Here is a 26,464-nt window from a genome sequence, read left to right as displayed (position 1 = left end):
GAATGAATAAAGATTGCAAACAAAAACAAATATCACATAAACAATATTGGGGTTCAGATTGTCAGAGGTAGACCCTCTTTGTTAATGTGAATCATGATAGTTGGGATGATTCACGTTAACTGTATCTATGAGCTGTGCTATTGACCGTCATGCAGTGGTCGGGTCACGTTGCTCTGATGTAGTGGCACACAAATTAATACACCTTGGATAACGATTACACCTTAACCCATGTCTTCCAAGGTGACATATTCGGGTCAGATTTGTCCTGTGCCATGCGAAAGCTACTCACTGGTGCCTTAGTTTTGGGGGTAGAGTACCTACCTAACTATGGCCACTGGGTGGCGTTGGTATTGGTACAACTCAGTTTTAGAAGAACAGGTTCCATTCTAACGAGACATTTAACCCATTTTTTACCGTGTCTAAACGGTGTAACCATTTCTGTTCCAATTTTCTGAGTTCTAAATCTCTATCTCCTCCTCTGGCCTTGACACTTGGTTTGGATGACACACCACCGTAGTTCCGTGTGTTTGTGTCTTTCTTTGACAAAATGCGCCACCATTGGTTTATCCTCGATACTGTTCTTGAGGCATGATCTGTGCTCACAGATTCTTTGCCTCACTTCACGTTTGCTTTTCCCTATGTACAGTAGGTTACATGGGCATTTTATCATGTAAATGCTTCATTTTTTGAGGCAGTTGGAAAATGTTTTATACTTCCACATGGTAAAGGAAAGGAATAAGTGGGCACCACTTTGTATGATGATTCTTAAAATGAAGTAACAAAGTAAACAGAGGAATAAAGCTACACAAAAAATACTTTTAGGGAGCTGGCTGTGAAGAGTCTGGAGACACCATGACTCGAAAAGTAACAGTGAAGGAAAAGACTAAGTATGGCCAACTTAGTCAGACAGCCGCTCTCCGTTATACCCAAAACAATGGGTTATGAAGTTAAAAAGACTTTCTTCAAAATATTCCTGTATATAGGAAAACGTGCTTGTGTCCAATTTCAAAAATGATAGTCAAAAAGAATCCAAGTCAGAAATAAATTCAATAATAATTTATCAAAAGATCATTGATAAGAGCACAACACTAATGGAATCTTAGTGAGGCTGCAGCTACACATCACATGTTAGGTATGGACTTAATATGCCAATGCATTTCGGAGTATACAAACTCCTTCATCAGGGCAAGTCTGTATTGAAATAATGTGAACACACAACATAAAAACACATGCATAAATCAATAAAGAAAATTTAAACACATACCAGAGTGTAGAATGTTCATATGAGCGTTGGAATATATGTTTGGAAATAAACAACAGAATAGATGCAGTAAGGAACAAGTAAATCAACAACATAATAAGGCTAAAGGAGTGAAAAACAAATAACAAATGGTACCTCTATACCGGTGTGTAGCCAGTGTAGCTTTTTTTAGGAGTGTCAGGCTGTCAGTAACACCCGTGGTCCAATAAAGGACAGCGGTCACAACGGCTTTCTAAAAGCATGAAAGTTAGAGTAATCAGAGGGCTACATGTGTTTAAGTTTAGCAGTTTATTTATTACAATCTAAAATGCAAAGATACCTGTAAACGCAGCACGGCCGTGAGACAAGCCGTCTGTACGCTGCAGTGCATCGCCGTATTGTGGTGTTGCTAGGAAACAGGTTATTTACATAACCACATGACCGGATCGCGTCTATAAAACGACGCGATGCGTGTGACTTTCAAATAGCTATGCTATCTCGATTTGTAAGTCTCCAAGGTGTAAACTAAGTAATTATATAGTCTAATGGTGGTCAAGTACTAATTCTAGAGTGCATAATGTCTAAAATAAAATTATAGAATCAGCATAGAAATGAAAAAAATACTCCTTGAAAACAGCTGTGTTGTTTACATACAAAATGGCAAATATAAACAGAATCAACAAAAATAAAATCTGCCGCTAATGGTGGCATTGAAAACAATGCCACCCTGGGTCCCAGACTGGACATCCGGGAAGCACAGCAGCAAAGTGTATACATCTATGTAAATATAAATCAACAAATTTAGCAGATTTAGAGCGACATGAAAATTTCTCAATCAGGGAAACAAACATAAATATTATATGTCATCTGGAAACCCAGGCATCAAATACAGAAAAAAACAACTTCTAAAGCAGATGAACTAGCACAAGACAGTGGAATACTGTCATACGTAAAGCATGATGTCCATGTACAACAAATCTGAGGTTCAAGGGAAAGTCTATAGAGTATACTGAACCTTCAATATTGGTTGCCACTGAATCACTATGTCATAGTTAAATGTAGCAATGATAGTTAATCTCTTCATTGAGCCCATGAGGAGATAAACTACCAAGTTTATCTATCCAAAAGGTTTCTCTCCTATTAAACCACAGTCCAAGGTCCTCATGTGGATTTTTCTTGCTCAATACCTCTAAGATCAAAAACTTAATTTGGGTTAGGTTATGTCTATTTTCAATTCAGTGGCGGGCCACCGCTGAATTGGAATTGCAGTTCCGGATAAAAGAACAATGTTCATTCCAACGTACTTTCGCTGCTCTTGTGGACTGGCCTACATAGTACTTCCCGCAGGGACACTTGATACCATATATAATGTTCGTGCTATCGCAAGTTCCAAATGTTCTCAACAGGATTTATTGACTTGTATGGGCATGGTGTATTGTGTTCCCTTTCAATATTAAATTACAGTTGGCACAATGAAGACAAGGATATGTCCCCGTGCGTTGGGTAACAGGTTCTTTCAATCTCGGGCGTGTATGTACCAGTTCATCTCGCAAATTTCTGCTCCTTTGATATGCAAAAACCGGAAGTTGGTCAAACAGATTCTGTACTCTTGTGTCATTCAAATCATCAGAACTAGATGCTGCATCCCAGAGAGTGAATGCATGTGATCGCAGCACTTTGTTATCAGACACTGTTAAATTGCCAAGGGAATTGAAATCACCAGTATATGTCTCAAAATTTTCTGTACAGAGCAATAAAATTAAAAATGCAATTAAGAAACATTGGAACATCCTCAGAAATGACACAAGAGTACAGAATCTGTTTGACCAACTTCCGGTTTTTGCTTATCAAAGGAGCAGAAATTTGCGAGATGAACTCGTTTGACATTCTGCATTTCCAAAATAACATAAAGGTGTTGATTTTCACTGTTCCTCCCAGGGACAGCAAATTAAGTTCTTGTTTTATTGCTGCCACTGAAGTGGAGTTAGGGAGGCCTAGTATGGATCTCCAGAACAGCGCTTCCAGTTTCGGCCAAAGTGTGGCGGGTAAGTTCGGCCTAGTGTCCACATCATACGTTAATGTAGGTCCAACCTTTTTTTATAGAAATCTAAGACAGGAATCAAAGAGAAAAGCCCACATTTTCTATTGATTACTTTGCCTTGTGCGGCCAACTTTTTGGTCGTTAATTTCAGGTGTTCTTGCATGGCCGTTTCATGTCTAGAGCTGTCTAGGATCACTCCAAGGTATCGAAATTCCTTCACTTTTTCCACAGATTGACTGGCCAAATGTAAGACGACTTTTTCTTTTTTCTTGGTGGAAGCAGAAATAATCATGAATTTTGTTTTTTCTTCATTTATCTCCAAGTTGTTTTTTACCATGTACTCCTGGAGGTTGCTCAGTTGATGCTGCAAACCTATAGGATGATGGTCCAGTAGTATTAGGTCGTCGGCATACAGTAATCTGTTTACATGTGTATTACCCATTTTGGGAGGAAAACATCGGACAGATGGACTAATTTCTTGCATGTCTCCAATAAATGCCAAGAAAAGAGCAGGGCCAGGGGGCACCCCCCATGCTTGACTCCTCTAGCCGTTGGCAAGGCCTGTGAGAGTAGCCCTTGTTGGTTTAGTCTCACTCTAATGCTGGTTCCTGTGTAGAAAGCCTTGATTGTATCCAAAAGAGGTTTTGGGCATTTCCAGGCCTCAAGTTCCGCCTACAGTAGTGTGCAGTCTACTCTGTCAAAGGCCTGGGTAAGGTCAATGAAAGAGATGAAGAGTCTTGGGCCCCCCTCTAGCACTCTGCTCTTTAAAGTGCTTATCATCAGGATTTTAGCAGATGTTCCCAAGTTTTTCTTGAAGCCAGATTGTAAGTAATCCTTACACATAGCCATTTTTGCTCAGACGTTGAATTCTCGCTGCAGTAAGGACCCAAACACCTTCCCAATACAATCGAGTAAGGCAATCGGCCTGTAGGTTTTTCGGATCTGCCTTGTTTCCTTTTTTGTAGACAGGAACAACGATGGCGGTTATCACAGACGGTGGAATTGATTTTAACATTGCGCATTTATGGAAGATTTTGCTCAAAAACCTAGCCCACTCTGACGGGAAGGCCTGCAGGTCAACATTAGTTATACCATCTGGGCCTGGCGCTCTAGAGTTTTTCAATCTCATTATTTGGGTCGTTATTTCTTCTATTTCATCCAAGCATCTCCAGTTTGTAGGTTCCTCCACATCAGATTTTCTGCACAAATTTGGAGGCTTCTGGAATAAAGATTGAAAGAATTTGACCCATGTAGCTTCACTGATGTTTGAGATGGAAGCTGGCTCTGTGTTTGGGGTAGCTGATTTTAAGAGTGACCAAATCTCACGATTATTGTTAGACGTTATCGTTTTTAATATGTTTTCATCATCATGTTGGTATAAGGTCAAGCAATGATGATGGACCCCGGCTTTATACGCCAACATCCTTCAATTGCAGCTCTGATTGCAGAGGGAGTCCCCAATAGTTTTGCTTGACGTTTCAGTTTTCTCATTTCCTTCCTGTTTGTCACCAGCGTTGTGTCGTACACATGGATCTTGGTACCCTGGGAGCGGTTTTTATGGATTTGATGTCTGTACGTCGTCAAGAGTAGCATATAGTCAGTCTGTTCGACTGGTTCGACGTGGGCTTGTGCATGATACTTGGAAATGAGATCACTAATGACTGAGGCCGACAAGTTAAATCTTGAGCGCTGGTTGTTAATGCTCAAGGGGAAATCTGAGTTAGCTTTTGAAGGCACTGTTGTTGGCCAAGTTATAGATAGAAGGTTGTGGTCACTTGCTGACATCTCTATAACTTCGAATTATGTCATCTCCGAGAGTAATGTCGTGGATACAAAGATGTAATCTAAGGTAGCTCTTGCAGAGCCACGCTTCCATGTTGGCAAACGCGTGGAGTCTGGGAATACTTTGTCTAAATTATGCATATCACGTGATTTCACGGCTTTTGCCATTCAACTCCTCTTCAAGCCGCTAAACTTGCTGTCCTGTGCCGGTTTTGAATGTTAGGAGTTGATTGGCACGTTGCATTAAGATCACCGCATATAAGGAGGTAAGGGGCTAAGTGAACTGCTAGAGCTTCATCAATAGCCGCTTCCAACATTTCCAGGCAGGAGGAGTCACTGATTACCGCTGGATTCCATTAGGTGTTTACTATGATGAATGATGAGTAAGTTCCTTTTTCATCCTTCGTATCACTGCTAGACCATGTAGCCTTAACCATAAGAAGGGATGCGTTGCTGATAAGCGTTGCTTCAAGAGAGAAACCACTTCCTTGTCTGAAAGCTGTCAAGATGCCAGAAGATGGTCGCCCCTTCTTTGCTGGTGAGAAAGCGATTTCGTAGCCCTCTAATGTCGGGGCTTGTGTGAGCCAGGTCTCCTCTAAGCACAGGATGTCATAGTCGGATAACTTTATGTCTCCTTGTGCCGTCAAATATGAATGGCCCCTGGTGTTCCATGAGCCCAGCTGAACATGAGACCTGGATAACATGTCCAAGCAAGAGGGGCTTACCCTGGGCTCAAGGTTCTTGCATTGCTATTTTTGTACTCTTTCATTAGAGCTTTTGGTAACCATGACCAAATGCTTTGGGCTGGCTCGGTCGGTGGATCAGACCTCGACTTGACTTCTGACGCCAACTTGGTGATGGTTCTCGATATAGTAGAGTGTCTGCAGGCATGACTACACGGTCTAGCGTCTCCTTCAAATGAGTTACTAAAATGTAAGTGCCACGTGTCTATGTCTTCAGTCCTATTAGACTGGACTGGTCAGGGATTATTTTTCTTCCCAGTCTCTACACTCCTTCGTCTTTCTTCAGAGTGGTGTTCGTTTGCCACAGGCTTATATGTTGATAAAGGAGACCTTGTGTTGCATCGATGGGAATGATGATCCCTGTTTACATAACCTTCTCTCGGCTCATCCACTTGTGACCTCTTGCTCTTAGGAGTGTGTCCCACAGACCTCGATGATTCGGTAATGTCACAACCCATTCTCAACAAGGATTTTATTTCATCTTTTATTATTGAGTGGACAGATTTTGAGGCCAAATAGAGATGGGCTGCGGACTTTCGGTGTCTCTGCCTGGGGTCCAAGATTAGTAAGTCGTCATTTTTGATACCCCTCAGGTTTGGGATAAAGTCAAAGAGTCTCAGTGCGGAACCACGGTTTAGAATGAAGTCGTCTTCGTTCCCTGGGATTTGTTCCAGCTTGAGGATCCATCTCTTCTTTTCAAGATTTTTCTCCACCCTGTTGTACTGTTTCTTGTTACATAGGGAACTTTGTCCCGATGTTTAGAATAAACAGAGTGTTGAGTTGTTGGTTTGTGAAAAGGACGAGATCTCGTGTTAGCGGGACTGTTATTCTCTCTTTTTTTTTTTTTTAGATATGTTCTTTCCTTTGTTTTACCGATGGTTTAGTCTCACGCCCGCAAACAGATGCGGCAAATCAGTTTTGTCTAAATATCCAGAGACATTACAAGGATGACAGAATCATTTTTACTTTTACAGCTGAACCAGCTGGATACTCATCACAAGACCCTATCCACATAGGACCAAGAAATCTAAGGCACACAGAAGGCACCTTGAGAGAAGAACGCTGCACCTCTTCTCTATTCCTGTGACACTCAAATCAATGGCTCAGGTAGGATATGTCACAGCACACACTACAGGCAATCACAAAACTGTGCAGAGAGACACCATTGGCCTGATTTCATTATTTTTCTACTTTTAGATGTTCAACTCACGGGGTACACAAGGGACACCATTCAGTCCACTTCCACAGTCCTGAAGACAGAATTTTAACAGCAAACCATTCAGTTCGTGCCAGAAACACCACAAGTGTCTACTAGACAGATGTGTTGTTTATAGCAACCACATTCTAAGTCACAACCTGTACTAACCCCCACCGTGCAAAAGATTTAATTGCAAATTGTTAGTCATATGAATGCTTAATATGATGCAATTTGTACAAACGCCCATAACATATGGGTTTGTAAATGGTTATACATGTACAAGGGCCTGACTAGGCTTTTTTAAGGATTTATTAGATAATAAAATGTGTCAAATGTGCTAATACAATTGTTGGTGCTCTCTAATTCAAGTATAGGCCAAATGTTATGATCAATCTATTTGTGCGGCATAATAAAACCGGCAAGTGCCATACAGGTGGTGTAGCCTATGTCCTTGTGTTAAAATACTGCTTCCAAATGTATCCACATCTGGATCAATCAACACAAACTACAGGTATGCATATATTTTGTAGAGCACATTTCCAACTCTTTTACAAATGCATATGGACAGGCTACCTTCCACTTACCCTGCATAAACTACTCAATAAGCATACTCTTATTTCTCCCATCTCCTACAATCAAGTGGCACTTACAATGCTGTGTGGGCTTTGAAACTGTTCTTTTACCCATATCAGCCATTGTAATGTGCAAACTCTTGTTCTCTTCTTTCCTTCTATCATTTTTACAACCACTTCCCCCACTAACTCACATGCTCAAAAATGCCAAGCATGCACACAGACAATGAAAACTGCATGGATTTTACCAAAGCATACCAAGTACATACATCACATGCATATAAACAGGGTGCCTGCCACCTTGCATAAACTACTAAATAATCATACTTTAATTTGTCCCATCTCCTAACATCAAGTAGCACTTCCTTACAATGCTGTCTGCTTAGAAACTTTTCTTTTAATGCCCACTTGCATAACTGTTTCAAACTTCATATTTCCATTTTATCACCACTCTCCCTAATGTATTTGTAAATGAAAAAAGAAAACCACATTCTCCTTCCCAATCTCTACATCTTTCTGAGCCTTTTTCCCACTGTACTACAACTTACACTAATCCATTTCCAAACCAAATACTACAACAACAACAACTCACACACTTACTTAAGTGCACCTCATAGGACACACTTTAAAGTACACTGGCTCCCATAGTAACAATACTGGTGCTACCAAGTCCCCATTCATACACAATGCTGTACAATTTCATATGCACACTAACTCTTCCTGCTAAAAAATCCTCCTACAATTTTAAATAATGTGTTCTCCAAATGCAATTATTGTGCCATTAACACACATATGTATTAACTTCCTTCTTTCGCAATTGCAGTGAAGACCAGTCTCCTGAAAGCCAGTGGCATCTCAACTGTAAAAGAGAACCCAGAAGAAACCCACTCTTCACATCCAAGAATGAAAGTGAAATACTATCATAGTGTTCTGCCTCTTACTCAGACAGTGCAGTGTTTTTCTATTGTAGGCTACAAAATTCTATCAACCCAACAGCATTTGCTTCAATATTACTCATTGCACCTCAGCAGGTGCAAACTTTATATTGGCATCTGAACACCAGTATAATAACACACACATATCAGTACAGCCTTCCCAACCTGAACTACCAACCCATTCCACAATCGCACACTGCTATCTTTATGCCTACCCTCATATTCAGACACTTATGCACAGTGCGCACATATACATTGCCCAACCTCCAAACCCACACTCTCCAACAGAAAGTAAACAATGCCTACCAGAAAGCAAGTCCGTAGAAAGCAACACAGAAGTAGTGCACATAAAACTAAAAGCACGCAAAATAGCTATCCACCTCTAGCTGAATTTGTACAAGAAGTTCAAACAAAACAGCTAATACACTCACTGAGCAAAACTGAAGCATTTAGCACAAAAGAAACTGTGACTCCTCTTTCAAAATGTAAAACTAAAAATAAATGTATTACAAATATTACAACTACCACTAGTACTAAAACTGCACCTATCAATGTTAATGTAGCCACAAGTAAGAATTGCAAAAAATGTATCTTCCAAAAAAAGTTCCATCATAGGATCCTTCTGACTCTTAAAACTTACAGCAGAAAACTCATCCTGGAAGCTCTCATCGACAGTGCAATCCTTCTCAAAAGGAAATTATTTATATTAGTTTTAAACAGAATGAAACCACTAACAAAATTAATTACTAAACTGTAAGTACTTCGCAACAGACATAGGGGGTAATTCATAGAAATCAGCGCACAAGTGGTGCACGCGGCTGGCGCACAGTGTGCGTGTGTGGGAGTCTGCGCCAGCCGCATGCGCCAAAACCCATTTCAGCGCACAAATCCAGTACATGGCGCAAAGGCGAGTGGAGCAGCATACAGCCCCCCAACCACGAAAACACGTGTAAAACTCCCCACGCACGCCCCAGAATACACATACCCGCTCGTGCCAGGTAAATCGCGTACAAAAAGCACCCCCCTTTGGCATGGGCTGCCTCTGGGGCATGCCCAGGGTGGATAGGGTGCCTGCGTGTATTTGGGGTGTGCGCGGGAAGTTTCACACGCGATAGGCCCAGTGCGAGCGGGGTACGTGTATTTGGGGGGTGCGCGGGAAGTTACACACGCGTTAGGCCCTGTACGAGCGGGGTACGTGTATTTGGGGGATGCACATGAAGTACCACACGCGAGAGGCCCCGTGCGAGCGTGCTATGTGTATTTGGGGGGTGCGCGGGAACTTACACACGTGATAGGCCATGTGCGAGTGGGGTACGTGTATTTGGGGAGTGAGCGGGAAGTACCATATGCGATAGGCCCTGTACGAGCTGGGTACGTGTATTTGAGGGGTGCGCAGGAATTATCACATGCGATAGGCCCTGTGCGAGTGGTCTATATGTATTTGGGGGGTGCGCGGGAACTTACACATGTGATAGGCCTTGTGCGAGTGGGGTACGTGTATTCTGGGGTGTGCATGAAGTACCACATGTGAGAGACCCTATGCGAGCATGCTACGTGTATTTGGGGGGTGTACGGGAACTTACAACCGCCATAGGTCTTGTGCGAGCGGGGTACGTGTATTCAGGGGTACGCGGGAAGTACCACACGTGATAGGCCCTGTACGAGCGGGGTACGTGTATTTGGGAGGTGTGTGGGAAGTTACAAACGTGATAGGCCCTGTACGAGTGGGGTACATGAATTTGAGGGGTGCGTAGGAATTTTCACATGCGATAGGCCCTGTGCGAGTGGGCTACATGTATTTGGGGGGTGCGCGGGAACTTACACACGTGATAGGCCTTGTGCGAGTGGGGTACGTGTATTCTGGGGTGCGCATGAAGTACCACATACGAGAGACCCTATGCGAGCGTGCTACGTGTATTTGGGGGTTGCACGGGAACTTACAACCGCCATAGGTCTTGTGCGAGCGGGGTACGTGTATTCGGGGGTGTGCGGGAAGTACCACACGCGATGGGCCCTGTGCGAGCGGGCTACGTGTATTTGGTGGGTGCGCAGGAACTTACACACGCGATGGGCCTTGTGCGAGCGGGGTATGTGTATTCGGGGGTGCGCATGAAGTACCACAGGCAAGAGGCCCTGTACAACCGGGGTACGTGTATTCGGGGGGTGCGCAGGAATTCTCACACGCGATAGTCCTTGTGCGAGCAGGGTACATGTATTTGGGGGTGAGCGGGGAGTTTTACACGCGATTTGGCATCGTGGGCCCTCCCAGGGGACTACCCTACAACCCACACCATGCCCTGCAGGCAGCCCACATGGCACCATGCAATTGTGAGCACACTTGGGAGCCCCAACTCATGTCCCCCTGCACCCCCTCACGCACCCAGCAGTGAGGGGCACCTGCCAGCAGGCCCTGACTCATGTCCCCCTGCAACCCCTCACCCACCCAGCAGTAAGGGGCAATTGCCAGCTTTCCCTGACTCATGTACCCCTGCACCCCCTGACCCACCCAGCAGTGAGGGGCACCTGCCAGCAGGCTCTGACTCATGTCCCTCTGTACCGCCTGACCCACCCAGCAGTGAGGGGCACCTGCCAGCAGGCCTGACTCATGTCCCCTGCACCCACTCACCCACCCAGCAGTGAGGGGCACCTGCCAGCAGGCCCCGACTCATGTCCCTCTGCATCCCCTCACCCACCCAGCAGTGAGGGGCATCTGCCAGCAGGCCCTGACTCATGTCCCCCTGCACCCCCTCACCCACCCAGCAGTGAGGGGCTTCTGCCAGCAGGCCTGACTCATGTCCCTCTGCACCCACTCACCCACCCAGGAGTGAGGGGCACCTGCCAGCAGGCCCCGACTCATGTCCCTCTGTACCCCCTGACCCACCCAGCAGTGAGGGGCACCTGCCAGCAGGCCCCGACTCATGTCCATCTGCATCCCCTCACCCACCCAGCAGTGAGGGGCATCTGCCAGCAGGCCCTGACTCATGTCCCCCTGCACCCCCTGACCCACCCAGCAGTGAGGGGCACCTGCCAGCAGGCTCCGACTCATGTCCCTCTGTACCCCCTGACCCATCCAGCAGTGAGGGGCACCTGCCAGCAGGCCCCGACTCATGTCCCTCTGCATCCCCTCACCCACCCAGCAGTGAGGGGCATCTGCCAGCAGGCCCTGACTCATGTCCCCCTGCACCCCCTCATCCACCCAGCAGTGAGGGGCTTCTGCCAGCAGGCCCAACTCATGTTCCCCTGCACCCCCTCACCCACCCAGCAGTGAGGGGCACCTGCCAGCAGGCCCCGAATCATGTCCCTCTGCACCCACTCACCCACCCAGCAGTGAGGGGCACCTGCCAGCAGGCCGCGACTCATGTCCCCCTGCACCCCCTCACCCACCCAGCAGTGAGGGGCACCTGCCAGCAGGCCCCGACTCATGTCCCTCTGTACCCCCTGACCCACCCAGCAGTGAGGGGCACCTGCCAGCAGGCCCCGACTCATGTCCCTCTGCATCCCCTCACCCACCCAGCAGTGAGGGACATCTGCCAGCAGGCCCTGACTCATGTCCCCCTGCACCCCCTCACCCACCGAGCAGTGAGGGGCACCTGCCAGCAGGCTCCGACTCATGTCCCTCTGTACCCCCTGACCCACCCAGCAGTGAGGGGCACCTGCCAGCAGGCCCCGACTCATGTCCCTCTGCATCCCCTCACCCACCCAGCAGTGAGGGGCATCTGCCAGCAGGCCCTGACTCATGTCCCCCTGCACCCCTCACCCACCCAGCAGTGAGGGGCACCTGCCAGCAGGCCCAGAATCATGTCCCCCTGCACCCACTAACCCACCCAGCAGTAAGGGGCACCTGCCAGCAGGCCGTGACTCATGTCCCCCTGCACCCCCTCACCCACCCAGCACTGAGGGGCACCTGCCAGCAGGCCCAGACGCATGTCCCCCTGAACCCACTCACCCACCCAGCAGCGAGGGGCACCTGCCAGTAGGCCCCGACTCATGTCCCCCTGCACCCCTTCAACCACCCAGCCGTGAAGGGCACCTGCCAGCAGGCCCCCTGCCAGCAGGCCCCGACTCATGTCCCCCTGCACCTTTTCACCCACCCAGCAGTAAGGGGCACCTGCCAGCAAGCCCCGGCTCATGTCCCCCAACCAACACGTCATCACAATCCACAATCACGGCCCTTATGGCCACCCAAATCCCACCCCACGCCACCCCAGTCCAAACACTGAAACAAGTATCCCAAATGGCAAGTATGCACATCAATACATGTCCGTCACACACACACAATGGGTGCAAGTGAATGAGAGAACCCACATCGTGACATCCATGAAACCAATGAGAGAACACCACACATTGAAGTATGAAAAAAAAATGTATTAAACACAAAAGCAAGTGAAATGAAATCACACAATAATGCAAATAATAAACAAAATGCTGCATGTTAAAACAAAAATTAAATAAAAAACATATGAAAGCAGAATCAAAATAAATCCAAATGAAAATGGGTCCAAAGTGTCCGTCCAGCAAACCAAACCCAAAGTAAAAAAATCTGAAAAATCCATTGCTCCATGATAAACACAAAAGAAAAAATTATGAGAAAAGCAGTCTTCAACTATATACAAAGAACAAATCCAGAGTCCATGAGCCCAACAGTTGAAACGAAACCTAGAAAAATCCCTACCTAATAAAGAACTATCTACAAAAAGATGGGGCATAGTCCAAGCGCCCCAAATGAAAGAAAAACATAAATTAAACCTAACACTAACTAACTATATACAATGGCGGCGGGCAAGTCTGATGGCTCACTTGTCGATTTCCCGGGCCGGTGCATCATCGAACTCCTGTTCTATGTCCTGGAAGTGGGCCTGTTCCATGGCCCTGAGGTTTCACAGGAATAGAGCCATGTCCACCTCCAACTCCCTGCAAATTGCCTCGAGGCACTCGGTCCGCCTCTGTGCCCTGCGCATGGAGTTCTCCGCCCTGACCATAGTGAGCCGTGCCTCTTCCGCACGCCGCGGCTCCGCATCTATGTGCTGGCCCAACCACTGCCACACAGAAGACACTCCCAATCCAGGGTCCTCCTGCCCTCCGGCCGATGCCTGCCCCTCTGATGTTGATGGCCCTGAGCCATCATCGCTCCCACCTTGAGGCTCCTGCTGCTGTGCCTGTGCCCTGCCTCTTGATGCCTGCAAGTCCTCCTCCTGCTGGGGTGCAGTTGTTGGGGTGGCCACCCCTGCTGGATCTCCGACTCCTGACTGTGGCAGGGATGTGTCCTCCACCAGCCTGGCCGCTGGCTCAGAGTCAGCTCCACAGGGTACCCAGGTGATACATGGGCCGGAAGATGGCACGGAGGATGACTGGCACATAGAAGGTTCAGGGTAGGAGGGGGTCGGAAGAAGGTTCAGCACACGGAGAAATCCAGCACTGGTGACTCGTCCTAGTAAGTCGACGCGGTCAAAGAGGCATCCAAGATGACGTGCAGTGTCTTCACAAAAACACTGCAGGTCATCTCGTATGCCCCGTTGAAGCAACGCCATACCAGCCAGGACAAGCTCAACACGGTCCCGGATTGCCACGTCTGCAGGGAGAGGAAGGCCAGTTGTTGTGCGCCCATCCCCTCCCTGAAAACGGGTCTAGACGTAGGCATCCCTGCTGGTGCCGGATGATGCAGTCACAGGATCGGGGACAGGATTACACACAGACACTTCTGCGGCGGCCTGTGCTACCTCCTGTCCCTGCCCCTGGACTGAACCACTAGCACCAGTGGAATCCACCCTCCAGACTCCATGTGTGGCCCATCCACGGCCTCCTCGTCAACCAAACCCCCCACCAACCTGGATGACTCCGTGCCATCTTCCTCCATCGGACCCTGTTGGGTCTCAGCTGCCCCTTCTGATGCTGAGGAGTCCACCTCAGACCTCCGCCTCTTGGACCTACCCTCGGCAGCTGCGGCCATAGATGTGGCACCAGACTCCTCACTCCCCGACGAGATGACAACATGGGAGGGTAGCTGGGCCTTGCGTCTCCGGCTGGTGGTGCGATCCCTGCCGCTTTGCTCCACAGCACCGTCTCAGCCCTCTTCATCAGTTGACGCTGCAGACAGGGAGAACACAGGCATCAGAGCACTGTACAATGGTCTGATACACACATGACAGTTGCACAGTCAGACATGGCATCATACTCCCCAACACACATGTCATTTCAACTCACACACAGGAGCAAATAAACAGGAATGTTGCATCAGGCAGCACCATCCATACACAAACAACAGCATGAGCAGCCGAAGGTGAGCCTGACGTCACATGCAACATGGGGAGTGCAGAACACATGCATACACGCCACCAGACATACATGCATCTGTACATCTCCACCACCTGTCGCAGTGACAACAACGCCATCCATGTCACATCTGGCAATCAGCCTCCCACATGTCAGTGTCACATGCATCCATGGTGTATCACAGTTGCACACTTGTCAAATACACACACATGCAAATACATGCAGGTGGAAGCAGCATCCATGTGTGACACCACAGCCATGCCACAGTACATACACAGAAATGTAAAAATGTGTGCACCCACACCTGCATTTGGCCAGCATGCTTACCAACACATACACCATCGATGTGTCTCACACATGAGAGGACTCAAATGCGGCAGGCTCTTGTACCTGTACATACACATCCATACATGGCCCTACAAAGACATATGTCCAACCTGCACACTCCTACCACACCCAAACATGCACTGCGTCCAATCAGTATGCATGTACACTTACCGCTCAAGACGGGTCTGCCTCTCAAGGACCTGGAGGCGGAACGCTGGGTGTATACATTCCAGGACCCTCATCTGGTTGTTGGTTAGGCGGACCCGGCACCCCTCAGCATCCGCTGCCTTCAAGAGGCACCAGACCTTGTTGAGGGTCCGGTCCTGGACCTGAAGTCCTCCCAGCGCTTCCGGACATGTTGAATGTCGCGGACTGCCACCCCCTCCACATTGATGGCAGTCACAATATCCATCCAGATCCTCTTCCGTCCTTCATTGTCAGCGTGTGAACTTCCAAAGAGGGCATCATACTGCCCCAGGACTTGCTCCACCAGGATACCTACTTCATTGGCACTGAAGCTGGTAGCCCTCTGCCTCTCTGCTGGGGGGTTGCCACTGGTGCCAGATGGTGTTGTGTCTGACATGGCAACCCCTGAGGCAGGGGTGGGTGGGCAACAGGGTCCTGGGTCTGGGCTGTGGAGCAATGGTATCCCAGTCGGGAGTCTTCTGTTCCAGCAGGGGTGGTCACAGCAACTGCACCCCTGCAGATGGCTGACGTGCAGGCACCAAACAGCAGGGCACGTGGGCAGCAGGCAGCCGCATATGGCAGGTGGGAGCGTGCTCGGGGTTCTTGGGGGCAGGAAAATGGCCTTCTGGGCAGGAGCGTGGTCTTCCGTGTGTTGTTGCGTGTCCAGCTTGATACGGAGTGATTTAGCAGGTGAAAAAACTGCATGTCAGCATGTAATTCGAGGAAACGCCCTTAGCGCGTAAGCGTTTCTGTGACGTTACGCACGCGGGCGTTTCACTGTGATAGGTGCATAGTGATTCAGCACGTGAAAAAACAGCAGGTCCACGTGTTAATGCGTGTAATTCGAGGAAAAGCCCTTAGCGCTTAAGCGCGTCTGTGACGTTACGTGCGCAGGTGTTGCTCTCGGCACAGGTTAAAGGTGAGCGCGGGCCAGCAAAACACTGTACGTGTTGCCCGTGGAGACCGACGTGTGTGTTTACTCTGCTGGAATCATATGCGATTACTTCAAAGCCTGTACCTCTTCTTTTGGCGGGGTGTTGCCTACGCGCACAAGCGCGTGTGTTTTTTTCTTTTTTTCCACGTAAGGCTGACGGTGAGTCGCATACGCTTTTTTCCCACTGTGGTACCCCCTGTGCATGCGTACCATTTAGAGGTCATTGTAGCCCACGTTTTCCACGCGTACGTTTGGTCGCGTGCACACTTTTTTTTTTTTTCTAATTTGGTGAGCATAATCTCATTTTAACTTTTGTTTTTTTTCATTTTTTTTCAGGGGGTGCCTAAGCGTTGCGTGACCCGTCATTTCTCCCCAGAGGTCACAGGCAGCCTTCAGGGGCACTTGGGTACCCATACCATCAAGTACCCTTCCCCCTTCTAGCCAATTGCCCAGGACAATTGTTGAGTGAACCTCCCATAGCCCATTTTCCATCGGTGCAATGGTTGGGAGGCCACCAAAGGCTAAGGGTGGCAAAGTTGGCCGTCCTCCAAGGCTGGATGTGGTCGGGCACATGAGCGCAGAGACCAGGGAGGACAGGGAGTCCAGGGTGGCCAGGTTGGCTACAGGGGTGGAAGAGGCAGGGTGCCCCTCTGGGACAGGATGCACAGCCATGTGCTGGTGCAGACATGCCACCACCCCCTCTGCTTCCTGGTGATTCAGCTGTTGCATCACAACCTGGCACCCATATCACCCAACAGCAATCTACTTCTGCTGTCACAGGCCCACCGGTGGTGGTAGCTGCAGGTGCAGCTGCGGACACCTCCACCTGGGCTCTGGGTCAGGCAGCGCATGTTTTGTTGTGTGAGGAGGACTCCCAGGACGATTTCCATCTTGTCCGGAAGGTGGGCTCATGTGCGTCCACTGTGGCTGTGACTGTGGCACACATATCTGGGGCAGTACTGACATCTGCTGCCCCAAGCAGCCGGGTGGTGGTAACTGCATGTGCAGATGCAGCCAACACTACCCCGGCAGTGACTCAGACCCGAGCAAGACCTTCTGTCCTCATACCAACACCCACTGCATTGGTCCAGTCCACCAGTGCCACTGCCCCCACTGAACAGGGCCACATTGCCCCCTCAGGGTCAGTACCACCAAAAGGAGGAAGCATGCTCCTGCATAAGAGGCTGAGACCCCAGACACAGCCCCGGCCTCTGGCACGTCAAGGAAGAAGCCTTTCTGCAATCAGGAACTGGACTTCCTTGTGGGATACGTGTCGGAACACCAACGCGATATGCTTGTGGGCCCACAGTGCCATACAACACATCACATCGTTGGGTCCACTGGCAGCGTGTTGTGGATGGTGTGACATCCATCCAATCCATGGAATTCCAGGTGCACACAGCTCAGGACTGCTACAAGCGCTAGAATGACCTCAAACGCAGTGCTAAGCAAAAGCGTGCCTCCAATTACTCCAATTACTCCATGTCTCTGGTGACTGGTGGTGGGTCACCATCAGAGGAGGATGAACTCACTCAGCATGAGGAGATCGCTTCAGAGTTCATCCCGGAGGAGCAAATCCGTGGAGTGAGAGAGAGAACGGACTATGATGCATCATCTGGTGAGTATTGATGCATGCAACTCAATGACAAGTGTGTTTGGCATGTGTGATCCGACCAGCCTCTTACCTATCCTCAATCTCCCACTCCACCTGTGTTGTACACCAGGGGTCTGAACCTTTGGCCTCAATTCACAAAGAGAACCTGGCAGCTCTTTACTACTGCATTATCATTTTTTTAATACCATTTCTGGTGCTATGATGATGACAACCAACTCATTTCCTGGCTGCCCTTGGTCACCTCGTGTCCCTCCCTTATTTCAGATAGCCTCATTGCCATTTGCATTTGGTGTACTACCAACGGTCTCTGTCTGAATGCCAGCAAGACTGACATCCTCCTCATTGATGCACCTTTTCCATCCTTTGCAATCAATCTCTGGCCAGCCCCACTTGGCCCCCTCCTGGCTCCACCTGCAAGGCCATGAACCTCTGGGTCACCTTTGACTCAACACATCCCTTTTACACACACATTTGTGATGTATCTTGGAATGGATTAACTTATTGCTCCACCACCTCAAGGGTACTGTGCCCTCTCTAACATTCTCCTACATGCTCACAGTCTGTCAGCTCTGGTTCATTCAGCTATGTGACCCCTTCACTGGCTACTAGTGGATGCAACAATGTTACTTCAGACCCTCTGCATTGTGCACAAGGTTTCTTTGGGTCAGGGTAGGAGATACCTTACACAATCCATCTACCAATTCATCCCCCTTGAGTCCTTTCATCCTCTACCCCACACTCCCTCAAGCTCAGTCATGAAATATAATGAATGAGGTAGGAGCAGGTCTGTGTGTACAGCTGGGAGCTCACTTTTGAACTGCCAACTGGCCTCGTTGAATCTTGAGGGGAGATATATCTGCCTCCGGTAGTACCTCAACATCTTCCTTCTTGCTCCTGCATTAGCCGCTCTTCCACCCAGCTGAACAGTTTCCTCTGTTGGCATTGTGCCCCTGCACACACTCTGTCCATCGGATCAGGTACCTGTTCACCCTGCCTCTCTGCTGCACTGCCTACAGGCCTCCCATATCAATGCGTCTAGTGCTTGTCCCCATACAGTCCAGCTCTGTTTGTCTGCACTCATCAGATTTGCCCTGTCCAAATCATCTTGCACTTGCCACTTGCTGGCTGCACTACCACTATTTGAATGGACATTCCATCATTGCACTTCATTTCCTTCTTTGGTCTGTTCTGTTTGGCCCGTTCCCCTTCTTCCCCTTGCTGGGTCTTCAACCCTTTATCCCTTCTCCATGCACTAGCATGTTCTGTATGTCACTGTGCCCAGTTTGATAGTTGTATTGATTTCTTTTTCACCCTTGTTTCCCTCCCTTTGCTTGTTTGCGCTCTGATCCACATATGTACGTGTGCAATTATGATGGTGCTGTGTGATGTTGACTTGACATGCATGTCACCATGTCCCTCCCATCACAGTTTTGAAATGCACTAGCGTAGATGCCTCCTATGACACATGTACTGTGCATAGTTGATTGTAGTAGAGTGCTACACATGAACATGCATGTTACATGTATCATGGTGTGTTCGGTTACATTTCTAGCTCTATCTATCTGTGTGGTAACACATGCTTATGCTAGTTGCCAACTATTTGTTACTATCTCTCATTTTTTATTAGCATGTATGCCCTCTAGAAGTTGTGTGTGATGCAGGTGATGTGCAACATCCAATACATGTGTTGCATTCACATTTTGCACACATCCTTTACTGCTTTTGGAATGGCCCTGCATTGCAATGCTACTGGATGCATGTTGGGGTTTGATTTGCTGGCTGTTTCATTATTTGTCTGTCAATGTCGTGACTTGTATGTGTGTGGTATGTGCTACTGACGTGCGTGTTCTTGTGTTTCTTTTTATGTTGCAGGTGATGACGCACTGGTGGCGGAGGATGAAGATGTCATACCAGACACGGTGGTCAGTTCACCTGACCAACCAGGCACCAGTGGGGGACGTTGTTGGCAGCCCACGAAAACCCATAGGTGCTTCAGGCCATCATGTCCAGAGCTCACTCTGAGTCAGGCTCTGATGTATCCTCTGACCACTATGTTGAGCTGGATCTGCATCATGACGTGTCATCGCCGGTAGGTGATCCTGTGTCGGATGGTCTTCTGTCTGCAACACCTGCAGTAGGGGGCCTGGCAGGGTTGGAATGTGGTGGTTATGGGTGCACGGTCACACTCAACACCAGTTGGCCATGTTCCTGGGACATCAGGTTGACGGAGGGATGCAGTCCTGCAGCCGCAGGCGGCTCCGACCTAGCAAGGACCACGTCTCCTTGGGCCCAGCAGGTGTGATGTCCGGCAACGCGGTGGCCTTGTGGCACCTTGGGGGATCGTTCCATGATTGCCATAGCACAGCAACAGGGGGGAGCAGTTGAGATGATTGCTCAAGGTATGGAAAGTGTGGTCCATTCCATCCTCCCTTCTGTTTGACAAATGGTGCTCCATCAGTGGGCTACGCAGTCCATGTGCCGCTCACTCAGGCTGGGCATGACGGCGTATGACAGGAGGCGCCGGGCTGAAATGGCAGAGCTGCGTGAAGCATTTAATGCTCAAGCAGAGGCACAGCATGAGGCCCTGAGGGTGGAACAACAAGCCCTCCGATCTACTCTAGCTGTCCTCATGATGGATCAGAGTAGGCAGACAGAAGACAGGTTTGCATAGCTTGAAAGAACCATCTCGGCTGAACTCTGTGCAAGCCGGGAGTCACTCCGTTTGTCATGTGAGGCCATGCCAGCAGAACTCCGTCTCACATGCAGTCCCTGCAGGAGGAAGCACGTGTGACACGTGAGGTAATGCATGCTGACCTCAGTCTCATTGCCCGCCAGGACCTGTTTTAGCAGACCTGCATACTTGCTGCCGTTGAGGGGCAAGGCGTGGCTAGGCGTGGTGAGTCAACTGCACCACCTCCACCTTCTGATTCAGATCCAGATGGTGACGATGACAACCTATCTCCCACATTGGTCGGGCCGTGCAGGCGCTGAGCCCAGTGAGGTTTTTGTTTTTCCTCGACATCTACACATGTGGGTGTGGAGGTGCACCCTATACCTCCCTCTAGTGGGTGCCCCCCTATCCCCGTATCATATATGGTCATTTTTTATTTAATTTTTTTTGTTTTCCTACAAAAAATCTTTTTCTTTTTTCCAGCACGTTTTAATCTGAATATATTTCTGATTTTTCATCGAAATTGTATGGATTTTGGTAAGTATGTTATCTTTTCATTTTAATTTTTCATTTGATTTGAATTTTCAGTTGTTTAGCAATTATTTTTCAATTATTTCCTTTTGTTATGTTTTTTTAGGTTTTCTTCTAGTATATTGATTTTGGTTTTGTTTGATTTGTTACTCTTTTCATTTTATTTATTTCAATACATTATTTGAATTTATTTGTATTTTCTTTCAAATTCTATTTTTTTCTTTTTTTCTTTTGTCTATTATGCGTACATGTGCCAGTGTGGTGCTTTGTGGCATCGGAAGGCATCCACTGTATGTTCCTGCTGGGCCCATTCAGGCTTGTCTTGTGTATGTGTTTTGCTTGGAGTCCTGACACATATGCTACACCTGCTTCCCTTTTCCATGGGCTCGCAAGGATGGCTCGGTGTAACAGCATATCACACATGGGCATTGGGCTTCCGTCATATCTGTGGCCAGCCTGCAGTTCTACTTGTGTGTACACCCCCAGTGAGTATTCCAGATTGGTTCTCCTATGCATGTCTGCAGTTCACTTTGGTGAGTATTAAGCTGACTGTACATTTCATCATGTTGCTTGAGATGTTTGTTATGTATTGAATTTGTATGTTGATGCACTTCCTGCTGTAGCTGGTACCATGCACCCTTTGTCTGCATACTACACACTGATGGTGGGAGGGGTCCATGTGATGAGAATGTGGAATTAGGACAGTTTTCCCACAGTGATTTTGAAATGCCACATGATGGCTGCACGATGAGTTATCCCTGTCGCCACGCATTTCCACAACCGGCCATTCCTTGCTAGCACCACTTTGGCCATTTCCCATCCCTGGCTGGTGTTTGGATGTGACATCTGAGTTATGATTACGTTGTTTGTCATTTTAATTATCAGTTTGTGTCCTGGACCTAATCCCTCCCCACTCCCACTGTTTGCACTTGGCCCTTGTGACAATCCGGCCAATCAGGATACTTGAGCCTGCCACCACTATCAAAAGGCCACTAAGGTGCCCCTGTCTAGACCTATGTACATGCCTTGTCAGTCACTTGAAGACCGCCCTGTCTCCCCTGCCCCTGTCAGTGTCCCTCTGTCTCCCCCCCTTCATCATCACATCCCCTACTCTCCTTACCGGCAGGTTTCCCTCTGCCCCCTATGAGTGCTTTCTTTCACCATCTCCCCCATTGATAATTTTGAGCTTGGCCCCTTCCTCCCTTCTCTCCTCCCTCTCTCTCTCCACCCCCCTTTAGCCTCCTCCTTGAACTCTGGCTGTCATTTTCAACCACTAGCCCAATTGCCATTGACCATGGCGATACATAGGCGCTTGTTCTTTGCAGACATTTGCCCTTCTGCCTCAGTCCTTCCACGCCCCACCTTCACCATTTTCAGTATTATTTTTACAGCTTATTTGATCATTAGTCCCTCCTCCACTGATTACAGGTCATCTCTTCCACCTTTCCCTTCTTTCTTTCTTCTCCGCCTCCCCAGCACTATGTTGAATCTTTGTAGACCTACCATAGTTTGTCACTTGTTCTGTTACTCTCCTCACCTCTTCCATCCTCTTCCGTCACTCTCCTCCTTATGTGACTCCTGCACTGCGACTATTCCCATCAGGCATGGGAATGTTGATGCTAGATATGTCATCCTACAATCTGTCCCTAGGCTCTCCCTTATTGGTCCTAACATTTATTACATGTACTTTGCTTTTCCAGTTCATTCTCATACTGTGGACTGCTTGAAGGACATGTAGGAATGCACTGTTCTTCTCCTTTATTCACACCCTCATTGATGCACTTTGATGAAGTTTATGTGTTTTTCATTTCATCGATTTCAATGATTCAGCGATGGGTCACTGTCTGCCATTGCCGATGTGGTGTACTCTGTACATGATATGTTCTGCTGGTCAATGGCTGATGCAATGTGGTGATTTATTTAGACGTGTTAGGGGATTGATGATGTTTGAGACCCAGGGGGGTCCTTGGTGCTATGTTCATATATGCTGTGTATGGGACACTGGCATTCACTTCATTTCACAATCATGTATTCTAGACATGTGACATATGGACAAATACACTTAGGCAACACCGCTTCCAGATACGTTGCACCCAGATTGCCTTCTCATGCATGCTGTGTCACGACAATCCATGTTCACTTCCGAGTCATTATTCGTGTACATGCATGGAAGGGTGATATTTGGTTGTATATCTTTTTTGAACTGATGCAGAGGTGTTTTCACAAATGCAATGCACACTCACTGTGCTGTGCAGTGTGAAGTGTTTGATATGGCCATTTGCTATTGTCCAGTGTGCATGGCGAAAGGTATTCAGACTTTTGTTGCTGAAACGACTGGTGGCATGCATTTGTGGCACCATTTTCTGGGTGTGAGATTTTGGTCACTCCTTTCTTCCGATTCCAGGTGAGGTATCATTGTCTGGTGACTACTTACATTTCTCACATGGCTCTTCATGACTATTGTGTCATCTGTGGTGCATATGGTTGGATGTTTTCACATTGCATGCCATGGTATGGTGTGGCAGTCAGGTTCGAGGGGTGTTGGGAGGGTTTGGGTGGCATTCCAGTCTTTTCATGCCCTGTTTAGCAATGGGGGGCGGGGGGAAATGCCTTGAATGTGTTCCCTTTGGTCACATGGGATTGGTTGTGTTTAAGTATCTAGGGATACACACAATGTGGCACTTCCGTGGACACATTCTCAGGGTGGTAAGGTAGTGACAGTTAACTGTCCCTTTGTCATCATCGATTGTGACCTGGTATGTGCCCGGCCTGTGTGCACTCTGCAGAGGTTGGAGTTTAGGTGAAAAATGTGGCCACAAGCTGGGTACGGGCTGCCTCGCCACATGCCCTTTCCCCTCCCATGCGCAGCGGCCGTGCGTGTGGTTGGGGATGTGGGGGCACCACCATGTCCACTGGTACGCCATGCCATGTTGCAACATTGTGCAGGACACATGCTGCCACAATGATCCTGCACACTACTGGGGGTGCATATAGTAGCTGGCCACCAGCGCGGTCAAGGGAGCGAAAGCGTAACTTGAGCACTCCGAATGTGTGCTCCACTATGGCCCTAGTTGCAATATGGGCTGCGTTGCATCTTACCTGGGCTGGTGTGGTAGAGTTCCGTATGGGCGTCTTCAGGTAGGTGCTCAGAGGGTAGGCACTGTCCCCTGGTAAGGTGATAATAGTTGTCATTAGTGGGGCTTTTGTATTTGTCTGTCTGCGACATGTATGCATGTGCACAGGCATTTGTACTCACCTAGGAACCATGTGTTGCCATGCTTCCTAAATTCCAGGGCCCGGCTCAGGCGTGGACCCAGGGAAGTTTGCATATACAGAGGTGATGATCCCCTTGGCATCACATTCCACCTGCACATTGATGGAATGCCAGTGCTTGTGGTTTTGATAGATGTGCTCTGTGGCACTAGGTGGACGTAGGGCCACATGGGTGCAATCTATGGCACCAAGCACTTTGGGGAAGTGTGCCACCCTGTAGGAGTCCGGGACCACGGCCTGCCTTTCTGCGGGTGTTCTGGGCATGTATATGTGCCTGCGGACTGAGGGGCATGCAGTGATGATCGCCAACAACTGGTGTAGGCAGCGTGACTGCGTGGTCTATGAGACCCCCCCACTATGGCAGTTGTCCGCTGAAATGAACCAGTGGCCAAAAAATGCAGTACATTGAGCACCTTCTCCAAGGGGCTTAATGCTTGGGAGCACAGGGTGGGTGATGTAAGGTCATCCTCCCACTCCCTGACCAACTCTAGGATGATATGAGGTGGAAACCTATACCTACCATAGACCTGGTCATCAGGCATCCCAAAAAGGATGGTGCTGGGCAAAAAAATGTGGGGCCTTGCTATTCTCCTCCTCCTGCGATGTCCCACGATCACTGCTGCGAGGAACGGGACATTCACTGTAGCTGTATATGCTTGTTTGTTGTTTGCGCGCACTTTTATGCTGAGCGAGGGCACTTCCACCTGCTTTTGTGTGGCAGACGTAAATGTGTGCGTGCGTGTGTTTTGACGTGCGCGTGTTTTCCCTGTTGAATTCCATGAATAAGTGTAGTTCGCGTGTGTGTGGGCGTTCCGTGTACTTCCCAGCGGTACTTCCCCTGTTACGCCTTTATTTTCATGCGTTGTTCCCCATTCCGCGTGTTCTGCCCCTTGTTCCGCCCCCGTTTTGATTTGTGCGCTGATGTTGTGCGCTTTTGCTGTGTGCGTCGGCACACGGCGTTCGGGATGCGGAAATTACGCGTGCGCCGGTGTGCACCACTCACGGATTTGGCGCACATCCCGGAAATTACACAAGCAGGTCCTTCCATGAATTTGCACGCATGCGCTGGCTTTTTCACGCTTGCGCATGCTTGTGCCACTGATTTCGGCACACATTTATTCCATGAATTACCCCCATAATATCAACACAGATACCTGTGGAAACCTCTCTGCAGCTGCCTGGGGTCACACCACAAGCACAGGGCCATATTTCAATGAAGAGGCATAGAAACAAAAGCGAACAAACCCCATTTCCATACATAGCAGTGGGCAAGGGTATGAAAAGGTAGACAATACCATTATGGAAGAAGAAACAGTGCTCACAAGAAGATCCCCACCAAACTTACAATCAACTCTCCATTCTACCAAACCAATATGTCCAGTCTACAAATGGCCATGCACATCAATGTGTAACGTGCAAAAACAATCTTTCAAATCATTACAGCAGTTCCTCAATCAGTATGTGAAAGGCAAATACAAATTAAAAATGTTAATATTACAAACTAAGGACTCCACTAGATCTCAAAGAAAATGTAGACACTATAGGATTGCAACGGCCAATAGATCCATCTTTAATATTCCTAGTGAATGGTGTACCTACAAAAAACAAAAAAAATTGGCAGTAACTAGTGGACTTAAACAAAGTTAGAGAAGCTCTGCAATATCTTAAAGACAACAATGAAATAAACATTTAGGAAAACCTGAGGGAAACCACCAAAATAATTCAGGATTGCTCAGCAACTTGCCAATTTTAACTTCTAGATCCTACTACAGCCTCCAATATTTTAGACCACTATACAATTCACCCACTGCACTCCAAAGACACCATAAACAATGCAATAGAAACATGAAATGCGGCAAGCCTAAGGATCTCCAATCAGAATGTGGGAAAAAAGTGTAGACACACAAGCCTTTTCTCTACTGTTTCCTAATGGAAAAGGTGGAAAGTACGATGAAAGATGCACACAAATAACAGCATCAGAATACCGCTCTTTACGAATGTATGCTGAAGACCCCAGATTCAGAAAAATCAATGAATACATATTCCATCTCCTCTTTGAAAGTGAACTAGAAACTCTTTGTTACAGAGTTGCATACACATTGAAAACAGGTTCCAATGTTCTAAACATGTCTGCTATGCAGCTGCT

Source organism: Ambystoma mexicanum, chromosome 2p (genome assembly GCF_040938575.1).
Source record: "Ambystoma mexicanum isolate Mex_15411 chromosome 2p, UKY_AmexF1_1, whole genome shotgun sequence".
NCBI classification, from domain to species: domain Eukaryota; kingdom Metazoa; phylum Chordata; class Amphibia; order Caudata; family Ambystomatidae; genus Ambystoma; species Ambystoma mexicanum.
This window is presented reverse-complemented; position numbering follows the sequence as displayed.